At 37.0% G+C, this 17,703-nt stretch overlaps 1 long non-coding RNA gene and 1 other non-coding gene across 5 annotated transcripts; one reads left to right on the top strand and one right to left on the bottom strand.

Moving 5' to 3' along the window:
• The first annotated feature begins 4,456 nt into the window (after window positions 1-4,456).
• LOC148867019 (uncharacterized) lies at window positions 4,457-8,004 on the top strand. 4 transcript variants are annotated; one of them, XR_016109950.1, is made up of 6 exons: window positions 4,457-4,594; window positions 4,688-4,747; window positions 4,991-5,237; window positions 5,705-5,851; window positions 5,949-6,149; window positions 6,260-6,518. It is a non-coding gene; the product is annotated as an uncharacterized LOC148867019 (long non-coding RNA). The 4 variants fall into 4 exon arrangements; XR_016109949.1 differs by lacking the exon at window positions 4,457-4,594 and adding an exon at window positions 7,589-8,004 and having other exon boundaries at window positions 4,619-4,747; window positions 6,260-6,333; XR_016109947.1 differs by lacking the exon at window positions 4,457-4,594 and having other exon boundaries at window positions 4,619-4,747.
• Window positions 8,005-12,071: 4,067 nt separating this feature from the next.
• TRNAT-UGU (transfer RNA threonine (anticodon UGU)) lies at window positions 12,072-12,143 on the bottom strand. Its single transcript has one exon. It is a non-coding gene; the product is annotated as a tRNA-Thr (tRNA).
• Window positions 12,144-17,703: the final 5,560 nt, after the last annotated feature.

The following is a 17,703-nucleotide window of genomic DNA, read 5'->3' as shown; positions in this document are numbered from 1 at the left end:
AGCGAGGAAGATATAGAGATCCCAAAATAAATAAAGAAATGGAAAATTCGTTTGGGTGCTCGATGTCAGGGGAGAGATTGGTAATTAAAACGTATACTTCATCATCTTCATCGATGATTATTTGCGGTATGGTTATGTGTACCTAATGAAACACAAGCATTAATCATTTGAAAAGTTTAAGGGGTTTAGACAAGAGGTCGAGAAACAGATGGAGAGAGAAATTAAGACCCTTCGATCCGATCGAAGTGGCGAGTATCTCTTTGATGAATCCAGGGACTACCTAAAGGTCAACGGGATAGTATCGCAGTTAGCTCCCTAGCTATACAACAATTTAACGGTGTTTCAGAGAGGAGGAATATGACCTTACTTGATATGGTCCGGTAACTTCTCGCACACTCAGAGTTACCCACATTCTTTTGGAGATACGCATTAGAGACTACGATTTACGTGCTGAATAGGGTTCCAACCAAATCGGTTCCAAGCACTCCATATGAACTTTGGAGCGGAAAGAAACAAAGCATCAGACACTTGAAGATTTGGGGTTGTCCGACACACGTTAAAAGAACAAGCCCGGACAAATTGGAATCCCGAACCAGCAGTCGCCTATTTGTAGGCTACCCCAAAAGCTCTATGGGCTATCTATTCTATGACCTAGGAGAACATAAGGTGTTCTGTAATCGGAATGCCTATTTCTTGGAAGAGGATTACATCCTAAACAATCATCGTCAGGAAATTGTTCTTGATGAGAAGAGCTCAGGAGTAATAGGAGATGTCCCACATGTTCCAGGTAGTGACAAACTTAGAAGATCTACCCGGGTATTTAGACCACCAATCCGTTATGGTTATGATAAGGATAGTTACCTAGTGGAAGCCTTGACTAGTGAGGAGGATCCCGTGACTTACGCGGAAGCTATGTTGGACATAGACTCCCTTAAGTGGGTAGATGCCATGAGAGCTGAGATGGACTCAATGGAGACCAATGAAGTCTGGACTCTGGTAGATCCACCCCTTGGAGTAAAAGCAATTGGTTGCAAATGGATCTATAAGAGGAAGAAGGGCCCCGATGGCAGGGTTGAAACCTACAAAGCTCGTCTGGTGGCAAAATGGTACACTCAAAAAGAGGGCATCGATTATGAGGAAACCTTTTCGCCTGTGACCATGCTTAAATCCATTAGGATCCTGCTAGCTATAGCAGTATACCATGACTATGAGATTTGACAAATGGATGTCAAAACTGCGTTCCTGAATGGAGATTTTACTGAAGATATCTATATGCAGTAGCCGCAAGGTTTCATAGTTGTGGATCAGGAACACATGGTATGTGAACTAAATAGATCCATATATGGATTTAAGCAAGCTTCTAGGAGTTGGAACATCCGATTTGACTCTACTATCAAAATGTTTGATTTTGAGCAGAATCCGGATGAGCCTTGTTTTTACAGGAAGACCAATGGGGATAAAGTTACGTTCTTGGTTCTGTATGTGGGCGATATCCTACTCATTGGGAATGATGTGGGAATGCTGACCTCGGTTAAAGTATGGATGTCATAGCAATTCTCCATGAAAGATCTTGGAGAAGCGTCTTATATACTGGGTCTTCGACTCTATAGAGATAGATCAAAGCGGATAATAGGATTATCCCAATCTACTTACATTGACAAAATCGTTAAAAGATACAACATGGAAAACTCCAAGAAATGAAGCGTTCCTTTCAGGCACGGAGTTGATCTCTCCAAGAAGATGTCTCCCAAGACCTCTGAGGAGATCGAGGACATGAAGAATGTTCCCTATGCCTCTGCCATAGGGAGCATCATGTATGTCATGCTGTGCACTTGCCCCGATATTGCCCACGTGGTGAGTGTAGTAAGCAGATTTCAAGCCAACCCAGGGCATGAGCATTGGACCGCTGTGAAATGCATACTAAATTACCTTCAAAGGACAAAAGAGTTTTGTCTAGTATTCGATGGTGCATCACTACAGATCCAAGGGTATACTGATGCCGATTTCCAATCGGATCCAGATGATAGAAAGTCTACATTTGGTTACGTATTCACGATAGGATCGTGTGCTATTTGCTGGAAAAGCAGCAAACAAGGGTCCACGGCGGATTCCACAACCGAAGCCGAATACATTGCCGCAAGTGAGGCTGCCAAGGAAGTCATGTGGGTGAAGAAGTTCATCCAATAGTTGGGAGTAGTTCCATCCAGCATATCACCCATCCCGTTGTTGTGCGACAACAATGGGGCCATTGCTCAGGTCGAGGAGCCACGAGCCTACTCGAAGTCCAAGCACATTGAGAAGAAGTACCACGTACTGCGGGAGATTGTTGGTAGAGGGGACATCCTGATTCAGAAGGTAGCTTCAGCGGAGAATGTTGTAGACCCATTGACTAAGCCACTCACACAGAAAGTGTTTGAGAAACACGTGGAAAGTATGGGACTCCAGCTTATTTCAGATTGGACCTAAGTGCAAGTGGGAGCTGTTAGATAATTTTGTATGCCCTTAGCTCCAATCAGTTTGATGTACTTATGACATTTATTGTAAAGGAATAAAGTACAAATTTGATTCATGTTCCTATGGTATGTTTCTGTGTAATACCCTTAAATCGGACACTTACGAGACTTGTGTTGGTTTAGAACGTTCACAGCCAGTGGGTCGGTCTGGGGAAACTTATCCTGACAAGGTTAACACTAATGTGCCGCCAAGTCGGTTGGGGTGGCCTATCTCTGCCACCAGGGTGAGACCCGAGGTACATGCAGTGTAAGATTAATTGAATCTTTGAACCGGACCAGATTTCCAGTATTGCCCTAGACCTTGGAGATTGATGGGAAAAACTGGAAAGTTACACCTGGCCCCTAGACTCGATTATGATATTGCACTAAGTGTCGGATTGGGCTGTCTTTGATATGCCAATTAGTGAGATCCTTAGTAGGGTCAAAACCTGGGTATGTTGGGACAGTCTGAGAATTCATCTGAGTGGGTGATCCTTAGCGGGGTCAAAACTTGGGTATATTGGGACAGTTTGAGAATTCATCTGAGTGGGTGATCATAGTGATAGGATCAACCCCTTTGTCGGACAAAGGTAATGATCGGGGGTGCACTCTCTCTGATGGAAACCAAGATTGCTAGTAACCGATTTCAATCGTTGAGATTTGTTTTGCAAAATATATTTTATGAGATATAAAAGTATATATAATATGGTTTCCAACCGTTTGCAAAAAGGTTTTAATTCCCGGGATCCATGTGAGTAGAGAGTGCAACACTGTTCCTTGCATCCGAGGGAGATGTCCTCTCTTGTCGGGTAGTGTTTGATCATTATGGGCTAAGAGGTTAAGTGTAAAACCAATGAGGGTAATACTTGATGGGCTAATCTTGCATCTGCCCATAGGCCCTAGGTGTTACAAGGTGATTTGGCCCAGGGACTACTTAGGGTAAGTGTTGGGCCCATAGAGCCCATGTGATGGGTTTCAGGGGGTGCACTGTCTATAACAGTGTATTCGGCCAAGCTTTGTAACAAAGGCTGGGCTGAACCCTTGTGGCTGATGTGTAGATCAGTGTTTGGGTCCCACACCATACAAGGAAGCCCAACTGTGCAGCAGTTGGGAAGACTAAGTGAGCACATAACCTTATTGGGCCTAAAGCCCATTTCGAACTGGGCTGATTTGATCAGTTAAATAAGGGGAGAATTATGAGATTGGATTAGCAGATAGGATTGGGCCTTAACCCTATCTACTCAGAGAGTCCAGATCTAAATGTGATTCAGATCTGGAAACCTCCTAATGAGATTAGGAGAAGGCTGATCCAGTCTGCAGATAAGATAAGGGTTTACCCTTATCACTTAAAGGGAATTCTGATTCCAAACATATTTGGATTAGCAACTCCTAATAGGATTAGGAGCTGGTCCCTTAAGGTTATAAAAGGAGGAGGGGGCGGCAACCATTTGACACTGACTTCACATCCTATCTTCAGAGCTGAAATTACAAAAGAGAGAATTCAGCTTAACTACGCTAAATCTCTCTTTTCGCCTCCTTCCTGTCGCCGCCATACCTGCCAGTTCGATCTCTTATTCTCAGTGGGAATGATCAAGATCAGATCTTGATATCAGTTCTTTGTGGAAAGACTGATTGGAAGTAGTACTCACATGCCATCCAGTTGATTCTTGTGAAAGATCTGGTTCTTTTGAAGAATGCTGCTGATTCTGCTCTATCTTTCACTGCACCATCTTCAGTGGGAGCAGTTTTTAGTTCATTCTTGGGCATGGACACCTCCATTGAGAGATGTTGTTTCTCCGTATCAGGTATATCCCTCTTCTACTGCTTTTGTTCAAATCTGGTTCGGTTTTTTGTTCAAGATTGATCCTTGAAAAATATGATTTTTCTAAAATAGGGAATACGATTCCCAGTAGGATGAAGATAAATTTTTGAAATTTGTCCATTCTTTTCCGCAAGATTCAGGCGTCCATGCGATGGATATCTCATCCCTTCAAGTGGAAGCGAAGATGCTTCTCGAGTTCAATCCATGCCTCGCCAAGTACTCCACCTTCGGTGGCCTTAATTCCCCTCTCCATTTTGCTGCTGCCAAAGGCCATAAATAGGTATCAAGTCCCTCAACCGTTATCATCCCTTCTCCCATTTCTATCCTTCTCTTTCTCCCAAGTTCTTATTTCGTTTATTCGATCCTTCTCTAGATTGTTGCGTTGCTGCTCGAGAATGGTGCCGGCGTCAATTCTAGGAACTACTGCAGTCAGGTAAATTGAGTTCCTTCCTTTAATTCAATTCTAGATTGTTGCGTTGCTGTTAATTCATCTTATTCGTTTTGACCCCATCCAAACATAGACTGAATAAAAAATTTGTACATCGGTTCAATTGTTCAACCGTTCTAAGTTCGTCTTGCATTTAGATTTAATACGTTAAAGTTGGAAATAGTTCTTAATCCACAGATCATCGGACAGCTACGTTGAATCTGATTCATTTTTTTTTCTTTATCAAAGATGGCTTTGATGCAGGCCTGCCGGTATGGGCACAGGGAAGTTGTACAAACTCTTCTTCTGTTTAGAAGCAATGAGAATTCTCTCTCTCTCTCTCTCTCACACGCACACACACAATTCTTATTGACCCAAGCTGTTGCTGCTGATGGTGTTTCTCCAATCCCCAGAACCTCCTCATTCGTCACACCCACCATGACTTAAACACCAGTGCTTGCAAGGGCATTTAGCATGTGACGATCGGCATCATAGAGTGAGTGATTTGATTAGCTTTAAGGATTGCCACCATATCTGCAGCTGATGGCAAGTCTGTGAAAGCTTTGCCAATGTTTATTCCCACAAATGCACCTAAAAAGTTCATATAACACAATTCAGAAACTCTCTAAGAAGGAAAAAAACAATTTTGGCTTTCTTCTTGATCATCTGGGCATATATTATATCAGTTATTTTTTTCAGAGATGTTCCTTTAGCAAATATGCGAATGATTTCGAATAATTGAAGAATAAAATGTATAAAGAAATTCTGCTAAGATAGGTCTGTACTCTGTAGCATGGTACTGCATTAAAATGTTCCCTTAGCAAACAATTTTGGCTTTCCACGGAGAATGAATTCCAACAAAGATAAGTCTGTATTCTGTAGCATGGTATTGCATTAAAATGTCATAATGTTTATGCTCTTCTTTCCTGACTTTGATTTGCTAACATTTTATGTACTTTCAAGGATGTCCAATGCATCTGCGAGTCCTGTTAGGCAAACAAGAGAACAAATACACCACTATGACAAGCCAAGCCCTATCAAGCAACTAAGAGATCATATTATTCATCATGACAATTCAGGAGCAAGTGAGGAGGAACTTAGTCTCTACAGGTAGGATTTACATTGACTGTTCTGTCAATTTTGACTTCTCAGTTATATTAATTTTGTTTTATTCTTTCTTATCGGTGTTGGATTTCTAATATTTTAGGGATCATGGGAATAGCATTTTTTATTCCTGATGAAAAAGAACAAGGCATTCATCCATAAGTGATGGTCAGAAAAAAACTCTAACAAAGGTTCTTCAGCAAGAAGAATATTCCCCTGAAAGATTAGCTAGCTATGGTTCTGTTGAAGGTTGGAGTCGTCCAGATGACATGCTGCCAATGAAAAAAGACAAGGACAGAAAAAGGTATAGAGTCATTTCAGTTTTTTTTTGTTCTCTTCATTTATTTACTGATATTTGTGGGAAGTCCTATATGTACAAGTTCTGTAGACATATGACATCAAACTCTTCTGCAGTGAGAAAGCTTCAGTCAGAACCGATCATCGTGAAAGCCCTATTCAGCGGATAGGGCTTCGTTCTTAACAACATGGTAAACCAGTGATTTTGCGTGCTTTCTGGTCTTTATGGCTACTTTGTTCTTATCAACATTGTGTCTGGGAGATACCCTGAACTGTTTTTTGGGTAGAGAGATGCCTTTGGCTTTATTTTATTTTCCAACTATAAATGAAATTTTGGTTTTGTGCCCTAATTGAACCAAAATTTAATTTCAACTATGGTAGTCTATGGGGTTTAACCTTGATGTGATAAAGATGGAATTTATGCTGATTCGATGCTAAGTTATTGTTTCCCGGTCTTCCCCATCCAATGCAAAGATTGCTTATTGATGGGGTATTGCATCCTTCATGAAACTAATTTTGAAGTATGCATGTTTTGCAATTTTGGTTTTTATGGAATGGAGGGGTTTTTATTCATTAAAAGCAATTAAAGGGAGATTTGGTTTGCTATTTTGGACTGGTTGGCATCAGCAAATATTATAACTGAGGTCTTGGTTTTTAGAGTCCCTTACTGTCTGGCCGGTATCTCTTCTTCAAGGGCTATGAATCTTTGTCCCATTAGGTTTCTACATCTTTAGGGGGAAGGAGAGTCCGTGCCAAATTGTGACTTAATGGATGTATAATGTGTATCCCAAGTGGCGCCGGTGCTTAGTTTTTACAGAGGGGTTTAGTTATTGATTGACTGGAAATCTTGTTCAGTTGGAGTGGCAGGAGTGGAGTTCGTGGATTTTCAGTAATTTTGGCAATCATGTTGTAAAATGGTTTTTAGTTTGGATGTTATTTTGGTATTTGGATGACATGGGGTATATATAGATTCAATTATTCACATATTTTTTTAATATGTAATTTGATGTAGGTTAGACTGAATTTTATTAATCTCCATATTCCTTTTTTTTTTTTTGTGGGAAGTTAAAAACATCTGAGGAGTTGAGGGGTGGCAGCAGTCACTGCTTTGGTAAGGGTTGCTCTATTAAACTCTATATGGTAACCGTAAATCCCTTAAACCTCCCTTAGGTTTTCTGAAAAAGGTCTTAAACCTCTATTCAACTTTGATAGTTTGACCTGCTGCCCCCAAACCTCCCGACTTTTGGGGATGAAGGGACTTATATTTAAGGGTATTTTGGTCATCAAACATTTGATGATTTTACATAAGGACAAAATTGGCATTATAGTATGATAAAATCCATGACATTAGCGGTTGCTGTTGGTTGGATTTCTTCAATTCATTGTTTCATTTTCTATTCTTTCTTTGAGTGCTATTAATTTGGTGAGAATGTGATGGACACTCAGATGAATGTAACTTGGACAAGCGGGGTACAGTACAAATGAGGCAGATCTTTTGTTGAATGAGGTAAACAAGGAAGAGACCAAATGAGTTCATCAGTATCAATAAAATCGTTTCTTAGCTATTGGGAATTTAGTTGCAAAAGACTCATTGTTTACTCTTAAGAAGACTTATCTTTATAATAGGGTTGAGGAAGAGACCTACACAAATGGAAACATTAGGCTGCAGTTCTTTCTTTTTCCAATAAATAATCTTCTTTATCCTTCAAAAATTTGTATTGATCTTATTAAAGGAATACCTCTTTAAATATAAACTATGCCAATGTAATTGCTGTCAATTTTCTTCATTTTTTATTCTCTCAATTATTCAGTATTATTCGCCCGTGCTTAGTATCAGCGCCCCTCGCTAGTTAGTATATTGTTCAAAAGTATATGAGCTTTATGTATTAGGTGTTGAATTTAATATTATTTTGAATTTTATGTGAAGGATAGTTGGTAGTTTATATGTGTTTTTACATATCTTAATCAAATAATTGAAAATATTGTCATTTGTTTGTGTTATTTTACTTATTTATTGCTTATATATAACAAGAAATAATGGAAAATTATATGTGAGTTCTAACCCCAAATCGCCCCTACCTTTGAATGGGGGGAGGCTTTTGCATTTTCATGTGTGGGAAGGGTTTAGATTCTCAAAATCCAGCCCACTACAAGTTTTGGGACACCTACAAGTTGGGAGGTTTAGAAATGTAGATAGGGTCTAAAATTTACAAAACCCTCCCCAAACCTGCCCGTTGAGTGTTGCCATCCCTAGTTTGAGGCCTCCAACCCTTATACCACTTAGGCTCCATTTGTTTCAAAGGTTAAATGGGAGGGAAGTTTTTCATGAAGAACGTTACTTTTATTGTAAAGTTTTTATTTTGTCATTTACATTGAATTAAACATTAAAATGGGTTAAAAATAAAATTTTCATTATAAAAGAGGAGAAAAAATTGAATGTTTCAACTTGAAGAATTTTATAAAAGACACAAAATTTAGAGGAAAAAACCTAATAAATGGTGATTAAATGGTTGATATGGATTACAAAAGCCAATAAATTGCTAATGCTACTAGAGAGTGCCGTGTTTGTTAAACAATCTAGATCATTTCCTATTCCACAAAAGTAGGATAAATCCTCCAAAGAATTTAGGGCTTTTGACATTGTTGTATTGTCAATAAGGTTCAAAGTGTTGATACATATTGCATCATATCATACAATACGTATTGATTATCAGTGTTACCAATAACTAAAATATATACATTTCAATTTGGGTTTTTCGTTTCAATTTGAAAATCGAGATATATCAATACTTTGAACCTTTATTGTCGGATGGTGTAAAATCAGCACAATGTCAATAATTTGAGTTTAATGGCCAAAAATATATATTTGTCTCTTTTTTTTTTTGTCAAAACACTAACACAAATGCCAACAAATCCTTATCATGCTAGGGCAATTTAAAATATGTAAGGAGGGTCTGTTTGATTCACAACAGAATCGAAATTGGAATGATTTATTCCCCCTGCCTGTTTGTTTCAGACGAGTAATTGCTCCCTCTCTCTTGAAGGGATACTATCATGTATGGTGGGATGATGAGATGCTTGAGATTACTTCATCAAGTCGGTATCATGTCCTAACCCATGATAAACTATATCTAAACATGCAATGTGTAGCATGTTATTAACCATGGGAAGGGCACAAGTGGGAAAAGATCAAAAGAAATTATTTAAAATCACCCTAAAAACGACTTCAATGAAAATAATAAGAAAACATTTAAGTGTCCATAATTTAACAAGAATTGTGGAACTGATCTCATATAGTAATATAGTTGGAACCATGGGTGGATTCGAGCCGAGCCGAATAGTACAAGATTTGAGCTTGAGTAAAAAATTCATAAGTTTGAGCTCGATTTTGAGAAATATAAAAATATTTTTATTTGACATTTAAAATTTAAGAATTATAATATTTTTTATTATACATTATTTTTATAATATATATATATATATATTCGAGCTGGCTTGCGAGCCTCATGAATTGAGCTCTATTAGGCACGAGCTCAGCTCATTGCCACCCCTAGTTGGAACAAGGCCTAAATGATAATGATGATGTTCTAAAACCACACCCCTTGACTTTATTGAAAACATCTCAAGCCACTCCCTTCTTTTATGAAACATATACTTAGGGCTGTTCACGGGTCGGGTTGGGTCGGTTTACTGAGGTTTTTCCAACCGACCCGACCTGGTCGAGTTACTTGAAATGGAAACCGAAACCGACCCAGTGTTAAGCAAAACTAACCTGGTTGGTTTGAGTCGGGTTGGTTCGGTTTCGGCTTTAAGTTCATCCATGCCCCCCATGGCCACCTAGTTTTCTGGAAATATATTTAAAACTGAAATATGTATTTTAGAAATATATATATATATATATATATATAAACAAAAATATACATACAAATATATTGGTATATATATTTTCAGATATTTCAGTTTTTAGTTAAGTAGGAACTAAGTCAGTTAGATTTGGGTCGATTTCGGTTTTCACACAAGAAAACCAAAACCGATCGAACCATCAGTTTATGAATTTGTACAACCCGAAACTGACCGGTTCTGATGAAAACCCGACCGACTCAGGTTGGGTCGTTTCGGGTTGGTCGGTTTGGTCGGGTTGGGCCTTCTTATGAACAACCCTACATATACTTCTCTTATGGCCCGTTTTCCATTTATCTCGCAAAAAGTAAAAGTAAATACTTTTTAAATGATGGAAATGACCCTACTCGGTTAATCACATCTGTTTTAATGTAACAAAAATGCCTCTAATACTCTTAATCATCTCCCACCCCCGAAAAAAATGCTCAACAACTAATATTATCAATGTTTTCGAACCATCATTGATTCATACGGTTGGATCATTTCGCTTGGGAATCGTCTAGGAAATCAGTTCCATTTATCTCAAACTTGGTCTCTAGCCAAAAACCATTGAATTAGCCAATGACTCACTGACTCAAGCAATTGAACCATCAACCTATTCAACCCGTTTAACGGTTTCTTGATCATTTTTTTAATGGATTATCTGTTCGGACAATCAAACCATTGACCCAGAAACCAATGGCCAAAACGGTCCGGTTCCAGGTTGATTTTTTAAAACCTTGAATATTATAGAACCTTTATATGTAGGGTCATTAGCTAATACCCTCTGTTCTATTTTTGGATGATCAATTCATTCCAAGTCATTTATATCTTAATCTTATAAGAACTAGGAAGCAAGGATATTGATCTCAATATCCATTGGTATATCAAAATCTAGATATTAATACCCATATGAAGAATATACCACGAATAATGGACAGAAAGGTAATTTTGCATTCTTCGATACGGAAAGTTTTAGACACTATCAATAAAATAAAGTGAGAATTGGATGATTTTTCAAATATTAATTTGCATCAATCAATCAAGGATTGCCCTTACAACTATGATTGACACAGACATGATAACGGGAAGAGCTTTGACCAATCAAACCCTATGATTTTTTCCAATATCCTTGTCTTTTGTGGCATCATAGTTGAATCTCTATTAAAAAGTTAAAACATGTCATCTTTCAATATTTCTCTAAGAAGAGTAAATAGAATACATAGGGGATGTGATCCTTAGTTTTGATGTGTATCCTTTTTTTTTTTAATGTCACTAGCTTAAGGGCATGGGTCATGAAAGTGCAATGTTTCTAAAACTCGACTGGACCGGATGGTTGAACCAGAAACCGATACTTTTATCTTAAAATCACTTTTTTGATAAAAAACTGTTGATTTGGTCAATGAATCGTTAAATCGTTCGACACAGGAATGATTTTTGGCTGTTTTTTGTGCTTTTAGTTTTTTATTTTATTATCAGAACAGATCATCCATTTGCACCGAATGATTAGACTGTTCGACCTGAGAATCGAACCCTAAAACTCTTTTTAGATGTCTTAACACAGTGATAAGATTTAATTTAAAGATTAAAAATATTTAAATAACCTCCACTTCCCTGTTGCTAACATTGACATTATATGATATTATTAAAATATTTTAATTTAACTTGTATGGCCGGGAGACGAGTATCAACATTATATAATAAGAATATAATCCCACATCACCATATTTATATTTGTCTGAGTCAAAGAGCTGTAGTCTCTATGCTCCATTAACGTGGTCATGTGTTAATTGATTTTCTCCTGTGAGATTATTCACAACGTACCCATACATTAAGTTCGTTGAAACGAATTGAATTTGTCTTTGGGGCATGGGGTGTTGGACAATGTGAATGGTTTCAATTTTTTAAAATAAAAAATAAAAATAATTATTACATCAACAAAATATATTGTTTTTAATGATATAATGAATAGATTTTCTCATGTACTGGGTAGAGGCGCTTTTTTTTCTTCGTTGTTAGGAAAAAAATAAAAAATAAATAGAAGAAATAATGCCCCCACGCAGGATCGAACTACGGACCTTCAGTTTACAAGACTGACGCTCTACCACTGAGCTATAGGGGCTTACGCTAGCAAATCCACATAAAAACATATAAATAGTAGTTAGATCACTAATTACAAACCCACGTGCGCCACGTCACACATGAACTACGAATCCATTTATGAACTACACTCACCGAATGATTCCAAATCATTTTAACCACAATCTTGTCAACGTTTCTAATCTAAAGCGTGAACGGTGAACCGAACAAAAGGGGGAGCTGGGGGCCCCACCCAGGCCCAGTTTACTATTTTGCCACTATACGGCTATACCCTCGTCGTCTAGAAGCTTCTACATCTACGCGTATGTATGGAAGAGGCCACTGCTAACGTGTATGATGAACATAAATCCAGCATATGACCACATGGATTCCCCCGTAGTGTAAACGCCAACGAAACAGGGCCTTCGTATGTGGGCCCCCACAACCGTCGGTGGTCGCACCTACCGGCCCAACATTTCAATGACGTTGCTGCCTCAACGAACGAGAAGCCGTTATGCCTCAAAAAGATCCTCTCGGATTGAAATTTGAATCATCAATTGTTTTATTGCGGACGGCCAAGAATAAGTCATTGTTTTATTGCGGACGAGAGATGTATCTTTCTGTCGGTCGGAAGGTGAAGTTGCTGACGTGGATTTGAATGGTTCCACAGCCGTTAGTTGAGCCATCATCAAAATCGCCACGTGTCACGTGTGGAAGACTGACCCACTACCAAAATATCTGTCTAATCGTTTATTGAAGCCAAAAAAAAATGCAGAAGAAAGAAGAAATAATATAAATGGGCCTGGACCTTGAGCATGGTTCATGGGGCCCAGATTTGGTAGGTCCCAATGTTCCATGTATATGATATCTAAGCGAAATTGACTTGCTTCCAGTCCAATGGGTCTCCTACATAGCATTCCAAGCGAACTGTGAACTCGTCCACTAATTTTTAAACACGTGTAAGGCCTTTTCAACTGGCTCTCGGCAATCATTCAATTTGAATGCATATCAGCTTAGCAGAACTCTCTAACTGTCCTACATGGTGGATGGGCCCCCGTCCCATTAATTGTGGACCACATATTCTAGTACCGCTATGTGGTGTAGGGAGAGAGAGAGTCCCAGAAGGTGGGGCTCCGCATACGTTTTATCCAAGTCAGCAGTCACTGATCCAAATAATGGAAGAGAATATGCTCTTGAATTACCATCTCATCCTTAAAAGGTGGCAATAAGTGTGACAGGTATGGTTTCGGGTCGGGTTGGAAACCATGCTACCTAGATTCGGGAACGATTAGAATCATTAGATTGATTTGAAGCAATGGTAAACCAATGATGGTGCGGGTTTTCGGGTCGGGTAGACGTTTGCTAGGCGACTTTTGGGATGCATATGTGAGTAGGTTATGGTATGAGAAGTAAAAGAGAATCCTATGTTGGAAGGACACATCAAATGCAAGGGATTTATATACAAGAATAGCCCATAACTCAATAGTTTAAGCTTTTAAGGTTATAAGTGATGTTCATCTCTTTTTTTTTTTTGGTTAATCAGCAATACTTTTTCCCTTTTTTTCCTTAAATAGTTAATATCATAAATTTAATTTTTTTAAATAATGCCATTATGATTTTTAAAACTTAATTTTTATATTTAATTTTTTAAGTAAAATTTTGAACTAACCAACCAAACCGAAAATTAACTCAAACTGATATAACTTAAGTGACCAACCCCCCAACTTGATCAAGTCAATTTGGTTGGCCAAACAACCTACAACTGAACCAAACCAACCTATGAACAATAGTTTAATCTCCAATAATTATTAAAAGCTTATAGAGAAAATACATAATAAATTAAATTTTAAAAGCTAAATAGTAGTAGTTTAAACTCCAATGATTATTGAAAATTTTCTATTAAATAACAAAACAAATATAGATTTACACATAATCACTAAAAATATATTTATCACAAAAATAATAATAAATAATTACTAAAATACAATAAATATTAATTTTAGTATAGATAAATATCTAATAAATAAATAATAAGTTTTTAAAATTATTATTAGTAAACAATAATTTTTTTGAAAGTTATTTTCTAGAATTATAATTGGTATAGATGAAATTAGTTATTTACAATATTACTTATTTATTGAAATAATATCACTATTTAAATTTTAAAATAGTAATTACTTGTTGAATTTACTAATCCATAAAACTATAGTACTATTAATACATAATTTTATTATTTTAACTATTTAAAATATAGTTATGTTAAATATTTCATTATTTAAAATATGTAGTTATTTAACTAAATATTTAAAATCTTAATCTATTTATTATAATTTAAAGTAATTCAGGAACTATTTAAAATATATTATTAGTTGATTTAAAATATTAATTTTAATATTTTGGTATTTAAGATATTTAGTTATTGAATTATTTAAATAATATTTCATTTTTAATGTTAGATTTTTATTATTTGAATAATCCAAAAAATCATAACTTATATTGTTTGTACATAATTTCGTGATGCATTTTGTAAAAATATATAATTATTAATAATACAAATATTATTAAATCGATTATAATTACTTTTTTGTTTTTAATAAATATTTTAAAATCATTATATACTTTTGTTAGAATATCTAAATAATTTTTTAATTTTTTAATTCAAACTTTCTTTAGATAGATGTAGATAAAAAGTGGGGGAGAAGATAAATAACGAGATAATTTAGAAGAGAAACTCTCTACTAAATAAGAGAAAACTTAAGAAAAAGTTGGGGATAGTGGGAGAAGTTGTCTAGGAGAAATTTTAGGATATTAGATTATTTAGGTTATTGGAATGTGTGGGAGAGAGAGGGATTCTATTTGGTAGTTTCAAAAATGACATGGATTAAAAAATAAAAAATAAAAAAAGAATAATTCTAGACTTCCTTGTATAATGGGGTTTAATCTCTCTCTGTTCTATCTACTACTGTCTCATAGAAGGTTTTTTTAAAGACTCTTCAACTTTGCTAATTGCAAATTCTCGCCTAAGGCTCTATTGTATCTTGGGAACAAATCTGCTTGTAACTAGGGCTGTTCATGGGTTGGGTTGGGTTGGTTTACTGTTGTTTTTTCAACCGACCCGACCTGGTGGGATTACCTAAAAATGAAACCAAAACTAACCCTGTGTTAAGCAAAACCGACCTGGTCAGTTTGGGTCGGTTTGAGTGCTTGAGTTGAGGGGCTAAGGGAGTAAGGGCAGACCAAGTTAGAAGTTACCAAGAAAAGAAAAAGTCAAATTGTATTAGAAAAAGAAGACTAAAATTTGGAATTTTTAAGAAGTCTTCTAATCTAAATAAAAAAGACACCTAATTGTAATTACCTATTGGGTGTAAAGGACCTTAGAGAATATGATCCTTTGTTTAGGATCATTTCCTAAAGAAATTAGAAACTATAAGTAAGTATAAGTAACTGGACAGTAGAAACTAAGTTAGGTACTAACTACTAAGTAATAACTAGGAATTAAGTCGGTTCGATTTCGGTTTTCACACACCGAACTGATCCATCGGTTTATGCTTTTTAGTAACCCAAAACCGACCGACACTAAAGAAACCCGTCCAATTCAGGTTGGGTCGGATCAGATTGGTCGGTTTGGTCAGTTTGGGTCTTCTTATGAACAACCTTACTTGTAACCCGACAACAAATTCAATAAAATTGAGTGGGGGCAAACTCAGAGTTTTTCTTTTAAATTTCTGTGACCATTACCAAAAAAATAAAAATTTCTGTAACCCCAATTCCCAACAACGGTTTTATTATTACAGACACTATCCGGTCCGATTCAGTTTGTAGTCATTATTATTTCCTGTTGGGTTAGTTTCGATTCTGCGTGTACCTGGCCCGTTGACAGCTATATCAATTTATCTGAATATTCGGCTCAGTCCTTTCAAATGGCTTTCAGGTAGAGGCTTCTGATTTTCTGTCGCGAGCCCTACACAGACACTTTTTAAGCTATGATCGATGAAAAAATCCAAAGAACCCAAATCAGCTATTAGTAGTTATTTTTTAGGATGCCCACCTCAGCCTCTTTACGTAATGTAACTGAATGCATGTTCAGCTTAGCCCAACGTTATAAAAAACGATTTTGAAATGGAATCGTTCTGGCCATTGGTTTTTGGGTTGATGGTCCGATTGTCTAGTTCGAATGAATAGTTTGTTCTGACAGTACAATAAAAAATAAATAAAAAAGGGTAAAAAACGTTGAACATGTCAACGGATTGATCGCACGGGGCTACAGTTTGTTGACTAGATTTTGGGTTTGGGGCAAAACGAAATCGGTTGCCTGGATGGTTCCCGGGCCGAACAGTCCGACCGTCTGGATCAACGGCGGTTCGAAAATGTTGACTCAGCACTCTCAACGGATTTCACATAACGGCTTCTAGCTTTATAAGGTGAGATCCATCCGGACAGCCCAAAAATTATGTTTGGTGGAAGGCATGAAAACCGTAGAGTAAGCTGTCATTCAGCCAGAAGTAAGGCTTTCTAAATTCCAGTGAAGCTTCTTTCAGTGCCCATTTGGGAGGGCTGAAGAACAACAGCTTCTGGCTTTCTAATGTAGGCCCTAAACCGACAACCTATAATCTATAATCTATGTTTGGTGAAAAATCTGGATAAGCCAAATAGGCTATCTGCAAGTCATTTGAAGACCTGTCTACTTCAGCCTCTGCGAAAAGCTTGTCCAAAACACTTCAAAGCAGTTGAGAGCTCATTTGGGAGGGCTTCTGCATTGATTGAACTGCATTGACTGAACGGCTTCGGCTTCACCAGAAAGTTAATTTTACGAGTCTATTTTGGGCTTTTCTGATTTTTTACCAAACAGGATTTCATGGCATTTCGGGTTTCTCAGCTCATTTAATGTTATAAGCTCCTGCATGAAAGCCCTCCCAAATAGACATTGAACCAGCTAAATTGAATCTTCAGCTTAACCCTTTCAAATGGCCCTTGAGTTGTTAAGCCCCATTTCTTTTTCCTTTTTCACTCTTTTAGGTTCATTCAACTCAGACCTTCAATTAGACCCGACCCAATCTGATCCTTTCAGGCAATGTTTGGGTTAAACCCAGCTCAAATTGCAATACTAAGTATGGAAAGGAAGGCCTGCAAATAGGATAATAGCTTATTCATTTGAGATGATCACAGACTTCCCAAATGGCAGGTTCTATCCATGACGACTGGGAGGTGTGCATGAAGCACTTTTCCCCATCTAATGTTGTCCAAAGAAATTTTCCTTTTACTCAACCCAACCTCAATCCCAATAATTTGAGGTCAGCTACCAATTCATTTCAGCCATTTAAACCACAAATAGCTTAGGAAGTTAATCACATAAATTTTCAAGCATTAGGCCACTTTGAAAGCTTTAGACTCAAATAAACTAGTAACCACTTGTGGCAAAATTCGTTTGGATATCAGGTTGAGTTTTTTATTTGATTAAGACTAAATTAGGTATGATTTGTAATTGATAATCTACTTTATCTAAAAGAAAGGACCTCCACTAGTATGTATTAAAAGCCTTTGTGCTGGTTTTTCTATTTGAGCTAGAAAACTAAAGTAGATATTTGTTATTAAAAGATGCAGAG

The sequence above is a fragment of the Nelumbo lutea genome, chromosome 3, assembly GCF_056320005.1.
Source record: "Nelumbo lutea isolate HS-2025 chromosome 3, American lotus-T2T, whole genome shotgun sequence".
NCBI lineage: Eukaryota > Viridiplantae > Streptophyta > Magnoliopsida > Proteales > Nelumbonaceae > Nelumbo > Nelumbo lutea.
Note: the sequence above shows the minus strand (reverse complement) of the source record. Positions and strands in the feature narration are given on the sequence as shown.